Here is a 9114-nt window from a genome sequence, read left to right on the forward strand (position 1 = left end):
CCCCCCCCCACCCCCTCTCTAATGTACTTGCAACATATGACAGTAAAAGGTATTGCAAAAGTTCAGAAAAAATAAAATTGATTGAGTTTTAGCCTCTTTACATTTTGTTCGGGGGTGGAAAATGGCGATAAGGTATCAATAGTGCACAGGAGAATTTTTGTTTTTAAGAGAATGAGAAAAAAGGAAGAAAAACAAAAACACAATGAAAATGTCGCTCTTTAACGCCGTCCTACCCCTAGCCTCTCCACAAAAATTTTGTTGGAGAACATTTTTTACATCATTTCTTTCCGGTGTGACCCCACGGAAGCCGACGCCGACACGAAGGCTTGGGCTCGACACGCCCCGGTTTGACTCAGTCGAGGGAAGGCAGCAAAAGGGACACCTGTCCGACCTCAACTCGTATTTCATTTGTCAAAGTCGGTTTGCTCCCCCCCCCTCCCTCCCCTCACCCAATCCTCCGGGTTTCTCACAAATACGCACACACGCAGACGCGCATAGCTCGCTGCACACAGACACTGTGAACTGTAAAGTGTAACAGGTGCAGCTTAAATGGAGTGTTGCCTAGACAAATGGAAATTTTTCGTGTGGCACAAGGTTTCGTCGAAAAAGTTTGCAAGCTTGCGAGGTTATATTTATTTGCAATCCGCACAAATTGTTTGCAGCGATTTTGGCATAGCTTCCAAGATTTTTTTCATGACACACGAACTAATTCTTTGCAATTCAATGATCAGAAATTCTTCCCAAGATTGCAAAGAATTTAGTTTGAAAGCATTTCACAGTTAAGCAGAGTTAAGCGGAGTTAAGCAGCGGATCAGATGATCCGCCTGGATGCGTCTCACTGAGCTACATTATAATCCACAGCCTTCCGATTGAACCGTCCCGCGGACGTAGAGTGTGTGCTGCCGCTGACAGGTGACAAATCGTCCGACCCGACGCCAACTGAATTTGCCTCTGACGGGAAGGGCGAAACGTCGACTGCATTTCTGTCAAGCACGACCGTGTTCAAACATAACTTCATTTTATAGGTATAAACTGCAAATGCTGCTCTTTACCAGTTCTGCAGCCCTCCGCGAGCAGCGTCTTTTCGCCCGGCGAGTGCGTGCGTTTCCCCATAATACACACAGAGCCCCCAGCCAGCTTTCATCACGGTTATGTTGCATGCGCGCGCGCGCTCGTGTGTGTGTGTAGGTGTGTGTGTGTGTGGGCGCCTAGCAGCAGGAGGTTTAGCAAAACGCTGTCAAAAGTTCAGCTGACGACTATTTCTCAGAGCCAGGAAGTAAGGCGTTCAACAAAAACTTACGCAGCTTTACGCTGTAAAGCAGCACAGCGCAACTTCCCGGTAGTGACGCGGGCGGCAGCCAACCTCTGTCAAAAGCAGGGAATTACCAGCATCGTGGCAGCCCAAGCTCCTGCTCGCTTTACTCCAGCGCCATAACCGCTCGTCACACGCACACACACACACACACAACATCGCGCGCGCGTCGCGACGCCACCCCTGCCGCCGCCGGCGCCACATTAAAGCGTCCGCTTCGACGCTTTCGCGCTCAAAGTTTGACGGCGCGCCTCAATTTGCCGCGACGGCGTCGGGGGAAGTGTCACGAACGCGTAACAAACGTGTCACCAACGCGTCACGCGGTCACGCGCCGCTCTGGGCGGGCCGCCCGCACCTGCTTACCTGTCGGCCGCTACTGCATCCCACAGTGCATGGCTATCAGGGGCGTATCCGACAAGCACACGGCGCACTCACTCACTGGGGGACAACCACCAATCACACTTCACAAAATCGTCTGGAACAACAACAACAACAGTTCAGCACAAGCAGTGCTGCACCTCAAAGGTGACAATGTTCCCGATGGTTTCTTTTATTGTGTGTTCCTCGACAGCGCGGCCGGCCCGAGCGGCGCGGTGCGGCGGCGAGAGCGTGCTCGCTCGGCTCTCGGCTCGGCTCTCGGCTCGGCTCGGCGGCGCTACGCGGCGGCGCGTCCACACCCAGCGGGGAACGGAACGCGACTGAGCGGGCGGACGGGCCGGGCGGAGCGCGGAGCAGAGCGCGGGGGGGAGGGGGGCCGCTGGAGGCGCTGGCGGGAGAACGCGTGCTGCAATGGTCATGATAATGTGGGATCGCGACGGGATCGGGATCCAACACGGTCACATCGGGCGCACGCTCGAAATACCAGGGATCGAAAGTCACACGCACACCCGCAGGTGAGCGACATTCGTACACTTGGATTTTCAGAGCACCCGCACAAACGAAACTGCAGAAGCAAACAGAGGCAGACAAAACTGTTACGACGACATGGACTGCTTTTCCTCTTCCACGTTGCAGAACAAACAAACAACAACATGACAGAAAGCATGCAATTTCAAAAGAAGCGCGTAAAAGTTTGTCATCATGCCGGCATTTGAAATGAGCGGCGCAGCGACAACCAGTGACGTAATGCGGGGGGCGGGGGTGGGGAGGAGATGGAGGCAAAAGGGAGCGAGGAAACAGGTGAAGCAGACACAGAGCAGAGTCGGGCGGTGGCGCTGCCTGCCGTCTCGCTGCTCGCGAAAAAATACGATGGTGCGCGGAGCAATGCTGCTCATTGACTCGATTTCTGACTTTTCGCCTCCCATTCCAGCCCGCCACCCCCGCGTCGCTCCTCTCTCCCTTCCATCTCGCCTGGCCTGCCATTATGCACAACGCGAAAAGCCACTTCACAGGTGCGCGGTGAGGTCGAGCGGGGAGGGGGCGTGACGCGGCGAGACAAGCGACCAGAGCAAGCGTATCACACTCGCACTCGTCTATCCCTCTCTAGCATGTCTGTCTATCCATCTGTCTTTGTCTCTCTCTATCATCGGATTCCCCCCCCCCCCTTTCCCCTAGCCCGATCAGCGCGAAATTCACCCCCACGAGCAGCCAAAAACGTTGTTATCTGGATTTCCCCGATCGTGCTTCATTTACCGACAAACATTGCGCTTAGTTATCATGCACAACACAATGTTGTTGAAAAAATCAAGTGACCGATAAGGGTATTAATATGAAGACCAAACGGTTTAGGGGTAAGAAAAAGGCGGACATCATGAACATCATATTTGGAACATACGGAACGCACGGAGTCTCAGGGACAAAACAGATTCAGTCTGGGATTTCAACTTCAATGAGGGCTTACGACTGCTTGTTCATAGCGAACTGGAGCCACAGTCAGGCGGTAAACGGAGTCAGCAGGCAGCACTCTCCCCCCTCCTCCAAATGATCCGGAGCAGACCATGAGCCAGCCAGCGCCGGTTCTTCCCATGGCTTGTTATGCGAGCAGAAGAAGAATAAGAGGAAGCTCTGGCGAACGATCTTATGGTCCACTCAGGGGCGACCTTGTTATCGCAATCACCATTACCCTTATCGTAACCAAGTTATTGCCCTCTCACTCCAGATTTCTCACATGAGCGGGTTGGCGCGATGGCGGCGCGCCTGCCACAGGGCCGTGATGGCGAGGGAAGTGGCTGTTCCGGTGGTCTCCGCGGCGCGGGGGCGGCTTTGGGGGCGGCAGCGATGCCTCGTCAGCCTCACGTACGCGTCATTCACTTTCCAATACGCCTCACGCCCAAAGCCCGCATCTCCACTTCAACCTGCTGCTGGCACCACGACTGTACCCCCCGCGGCTGACGAGCGGAGGTGGAGAGAAGGGGATGCCGAAGGTGATGGTGAGGACGACGTTGACTCGACGCCGAGGTGACGCGACACGACACGACTCGGCGCGGATTCTCTGTTTTCTCATTGGAAACTGGAGCCGATGATCCCTGGGAGGCTCGGCTCCGCTCCACCCGGTCCTCATTTAGCCGCTACTTGGGAGGCCGTGTTGGGTCGCCTTGCCATTCGGCTCCCTCCAAGGACGGCCAAAACTCAGAAATACTCTGTCTTGAGGGGCGTGGCGGGGCGTGGCGGGGCCGGCGTGGCGGGGCTTGGCGGCCAGGTCGACACGCCGAGCCGGGCGATATGAAAATTCCTCCTGAACTGTTGCCGGCGCGACTTCAAAGGGCGAGAAGCGGAGAGTTTGTTGGAACGCAAATAAGTTCCAATGGCATAACTTGATTCAAAATCTGACGTGGAAATGCTGGCTTTTTCCTCTGCGCTGCTGCCGCCCGGCGAAGCTGAAGGGCATCGCCGCTATGCTCAATGCGAAAGCAAACAAGGCGCAAAAGCGAGCGCAAAACAGGGAAAAACAAAAGAAGCACAAAACCATAAAGCCCCATCATACTATGCACTCCAAACCTGATTCCACTGCAGCGCACCCTCTATTCCGCTCCGATCCGCGCTCCCGGTTGGGTGGTGGTGGCGTTGGTGGGGCCGCGAGGCCACTGACTGGCCACCGCCCCACCACTTACCTTGTTCGAACGAGGGAGAGCCACGCTAGTGAGGCTTACCTGGAATCAAACGAAACAGTCATCCGTCAGCCATGCAAACAGGGCAGGAATAATTATACTGAAGAGAGATAGATGGGGTGAGTGAGGTGGGAGGGAAAGAAAGAGCGGTGGGGGGTAGTGGAGTGGGTGAGGGCGCGAGGGCGCGAGGGCCACCGTTAATTCATTTAGAGACGGAATTCAAATCATCTCCTCTGCGACGCCTTCATCCGTTTCTCTTCTTTTTTTCTCCCTCTCTTACTTATTTTCCTCGTTCTTTCGAGAACTCTCTCGCTCTCTCTCATCCCCATCAATACACCCTCAAAGAGTGTGTGGCCGGGACCTTTTGATTGGGAAGACGACATTTCGAAAGAAAAAAATATAAGAAAGGAATAAGTAAGAGGACGGGCAGCAGAAAGGAACGAGGAACGGCGGAAATCTTTTATATTGACTCCACCGCGGTTGGTGCGGGATCACTGGGGGATCATCCACCAGCGGATGTTTTGCTCACAGAACCCATTCACAAAAATGCACACCAAATGGGAAGGGGCAAATTTTATCTGAAGAAAGTGCGTGATTTCGTGCACATCATTTGCTTGGGACAGCACAAATCACATCAAATGCAAAGGGTAAGGATTTCCCTTTTCCAAGATTATGAACGAGATTTTGCCCCAAACCCCGCCCTGACCCATTGACTCTATTTAAATGATAATAATCGGGAAAGATCTTGCTCTTATTGAATGAGATTCTTAAAAATCACTCTAAATTATTGATTTTAAGTTTGGAGTGAGCGCTTTTGAAGTCACGCCCCAAGTCGCTTCTTGATCGATCAAGAAGCGACTTGGGAATTTAAAACCGGGCCAGGGGCATCGACCATATCGACGAAATGGGACTGGAAATGGAAAGGAGTCGTGCCGAACTCTTCCTCTTCCCTCATTACACTGCGGGGTAGAGGTCTAAATGCTAAACAAGACAGAACAATTTCCTCTTGAACAAAATGGAGAAACAAAACACGCATCGAATCGAAACGAGTTGCGGAACAAACTCGTGAAACAATGTGTTTTAGCTGCTGCAGCTGGCGGACGGATTGAGGCAGAAAGCTTATCGTCTTTCTCTCTCTCTCTCTCTCTCTGCGCCCCGTTCGACGTGCAGAGGAATGGGTTCAAGTAATTAACCCCTTTCCCTGGTGGGGCCGAGCGAGACAGATCGAAGGGGAGATGGGGGAGAGGGGAAAGGTGGTGGTGGTGGTGAGGGGGGGGGGCGTAGCAGTGACGGAGTGGAGTCTGCTGCCACCTGGCGTTATTGGAGCGAGATGGGAAATGATCGACACCTCGGCGAGGAGCGAGTCACTCTCGAGAGACCCAATAACCGCACAACCGTATCACAATTGGTTGACGCGGAAATGGCTCCGCCAGGCGCCGCCATAGCGCGCATGAGTCATATTGGATGGATGGATGGATGGGTGGTAGGTGTGTGTTTTGTGTGCACTGAAAACTCAAGTGTGCATTGCACACGTTATATAAGGTATGCTGTGCATGGCATGCACACGTTTCCACTGTTGAGTTTTCAGTGTGGGGGAGGGGGGCACTTTGTGTAAAGTAGCCGAAACGAAGCAGCATTTCGTGTTTGTGATCGTGAACGCTACTCGGCTCAAGAGAGAGGCGCTCACTCTGCAGGACAGACAAAACACACATACGCAGACACACATACCCGATTCGAGCTCTACGCCTCGTAACAGAGCGGCACACTCCAAGGTAAACAGCAAACAACTGAGGTGATGCCTACCTACCTGGGCGCGGCGAGCGTACGAACGGAAGGGGTGGTGGGGAGGGGGCGAGGAGGGGGAGGGCGCAGTCAGCACTTGGCGGAACTATAGACCCGGTACAGACCCGCACATAACGTAAGTAGTAGAATTGAACATTTTCAAGCAGAAGGATGATGGGCAACCCGACCCACCCCTACGAACAGACCAAAGTAGTTCACAACCTGACCAGGCCAGCCACTCAGCGTGGATCGTCGCCCATACAGCTCCGGCAGCACTAAACTCGGCGCGTAAACTTGCCGGCTCCCGTGTGGTCGAGGCAGACAGACAGACAGGCAGGTCAGACAGACAGACAGACAGACAGACCCTCACATGTATGCACGGCACCAGCGGAGAGTCGCTTGGGGCAGTGTCGGGTGACACGGGGGCACGGCGGGGGAGGCAGGGGCCGATGATGGGGTGCTGCAGCCACCTTTCTGCGAAGAGCTCGCCCAGCTCGCCAAGACGGGCGCCAGCACTACACTGCTCGTAAACACAGCCTCTAAAGGAAAACTAAATAGTTGGGCGCAGGAATGTGTGTGGTGTGAAGAGCCTATGATCGTAAAAGCTGGTTAATCACAATCCCCCGGGAATGACCATTACGCAAAGAAAGAGAACTACATGGCAAAGGAAACACACACGCACGCACGCACACACGCGCGCGCGCGCAGAGGGGCGTTAATGCAGCTCGCCTTATAGAGTGGTCCAGCACACACGTTACCTAAGACGATACGGTGGCGTGGTGTCGGTGACCGCTGTGTGGACGGACAGCCCACTAATCGCTTGTGGAAACACCATCTCCATCTCCCCTGGGGCTGCGCCCGGGCTGCGCCGGGCCGAGAGTGTGGGGGCCAGCACCGAGGAGGTCCTCCGGCTGGACCCCTACTGACCCGACGCCCCCCTTCCCTTCCTACTGCCCACCTCGTGGCAGAGAGGGCCCTGAAACACGACCCGGCAGTGGCGGCGAGGGGGAGGGGGAGGGGAGAAGCAGCGGAGGGGGCGACCAAAAAATTCCTGTCTTCCTTTTTTGGCCGGTTCTCGGGCCGCTACTGCAGGACCGCCTTGTCCTGCAGGGCCTGACCCCCCGGAGATGCCGCCGGCGATACGGGCTGCGGCGAGCGATAGGCTTCTTGTTATGTCTGTGTCGGGGGACCTGCTGCACACCGCCGCGCCGCTCGCGCACCTGCTGAGGAGCAGGGCATTGCAAGTTTACTCACGAACAAACGTCAAAACGTGAACGAAAACAACGAAAACAAAAAGGGGAAAAAAGCTCCCTTCTTTCGTCCACACAAGCCCAAGCAGTCAGGTGATTTCCCCTCTCTCCCGCAGAAACTTCCCGTTGCCCCACACCCAGTCAAATCAAAAGACCCAGACACGCGTGACACGGGCGCTCGCGACACAAGCACTGAAAAGACTCGCCGCGACGGCTGGTATCGTTACTCAATGATTAGGAATTGTGTTTGCTATATCAGGAGAAATTTTGTTGTCACAGCAGGGCGTTTTCCAGTCAGAGCTAAGTAGTGCTTTTGAAAGAAACGGAAAGAAATAATTGATAATAATTTTATCATTTAACTTAGCAACGATTCTAACCACGACAGCAAGTCTAAACTCCTAATTCTGCCTTTACTTTGAAGACCGATCTTCATAAGCCTGCGTTCTTCTATTCCGCTCAAGTTGGTCAAAACGAGCTCCTTGCTCCGCGATCTCCCCCGACATCATCCTGCGGCAAAGTCAGCGACGAGACTCCGACCCTCCCACTCCCCGCCACGCCCCACCTCACGCGTGCAGGTGCACTGCCATGGATGCCATATTTCAGCAAACTTTGTAGCGGTATTGGGGCGTCGGGCGGCGCGCGGACGGCCCTCTGTGGCTTGTGGGGCGCATCGTACGTGATTTACGTGATAGATGGGTCGGGGGAGATATAAAAGTGGAAGGAATGCTGTCGGGGCGACACCATCTCGTAAGGCCACCGCCCGCCCGGCCCCACGGCCGCACGTCCGTAAAGAGAGAGAGAGAGAGAGAGGAAAAGCGCGGGTGGGAGCAGGAAAGGGAAAAGCAGAGATAGAATGCAGCGCGGGCGGCGGGTTTGATGACGCTATTCGGAATTGGATTTGACGGCTGCGGCGGGCTGCGGCGGGCTGCGGTGGGCGCGCCAAGGTGAGGAGCCCCTCCAGGCTTACAGAACTCCCCCCGGCATATCGGGCACGGCACCCGGCTGCATAGCTGACCCAAAGGTCCTTGATCGGGTCGTGCGGCCTGGAGATACGGAAGGAGGCGAGGCAAGGTCAGGACGGGACACGAAAAATTCCATTGTACACACACAGAGTCAAGCGCACACTGCAAAAAAATAAATATTGTAAACAAGAAAAATATGAACAAAAGAGCAGGATGGGAGGAGGAAAGGGAATTGTGGTGGGGGTGTTTATCAGGTCCCACATGCGTGATGAAGATGAGATGGCGCATTCGGGGGAAGCAAGGCCGCTGATGAAATACTGATGAAAACCACACCGTCGCCGCTAGTGCTCCACCGACACACTCCCCACCTCACGCCCCTGCAAGGCGGCAAGCCCACGACTTTCAGCTCGTCTGCAACCCTGCTCAGGTGTCGCCATATATTACGTTCCCCGGAGGATTGGGGCAAGGTGGGTGCCCCCCATCCCCACCCTCCCCCGACCTGCAATGCGATAGCCCTAAAACCTACAATAAACACAGATCGGAGACATATGAACGTAGGGCCCCGTGCGTTAACATTATGCACGGGGTAGCTGAGCGAAGTGCATTAATATAACAGAAGACGTAACAAATATAGAACAAAACTATAATGAATGAGGGTCCGCCTAGTAGGTAGGCAACCGATTCTGCTCCTTCAACGTGAGAGATGGGGGGAGGGACCAGCCGGGCCTTCAACCGCGGCCTGGTCTGGTTGGGTCGCTGTA

General features: G+C 54.7%; 1 protein-coding gene across 2 annotated transcripts in view; it reads right to left on the minus strand.

The window, feature by feature from the left end:
• Positions 1-1995, minus strand: part of LOC127750130 (apoptosis-stimulating of p53 protein 1-like) — a 92148-nt gene extending 90153 nt beyond the window's left edge. For both annotated transcript variants that reach the window (XM_052270792.1, XM_052270791.1), the window contains exon 1: positions 1676-1995. The gene's annotated coding sequence lies outside the window, so the exon portion shown is untranslated. The remainder of the gene's footprint in view (positions 1-1675) is intronic.
• Between the last annotated feature and the right edge of the window lie 7119 nt (positions 1996-9114).

Source organism: Frankliniella occidentalis, unplaced genomic scaffold (genome assembly GCF_000697945.3).
Source record: "Frankliniella occidentalis isolate FOCC.00 unplaced genomic scaffold, Focc_3.1 Scaffold138, whole genome shotgun sequence".
Lineage (NCBI taxonomy): Eukaryota > Metazoa > Arthropoda > Insecta > Thysanoptera > Thripidae > Frankliniella > Frankliniella occidentalis.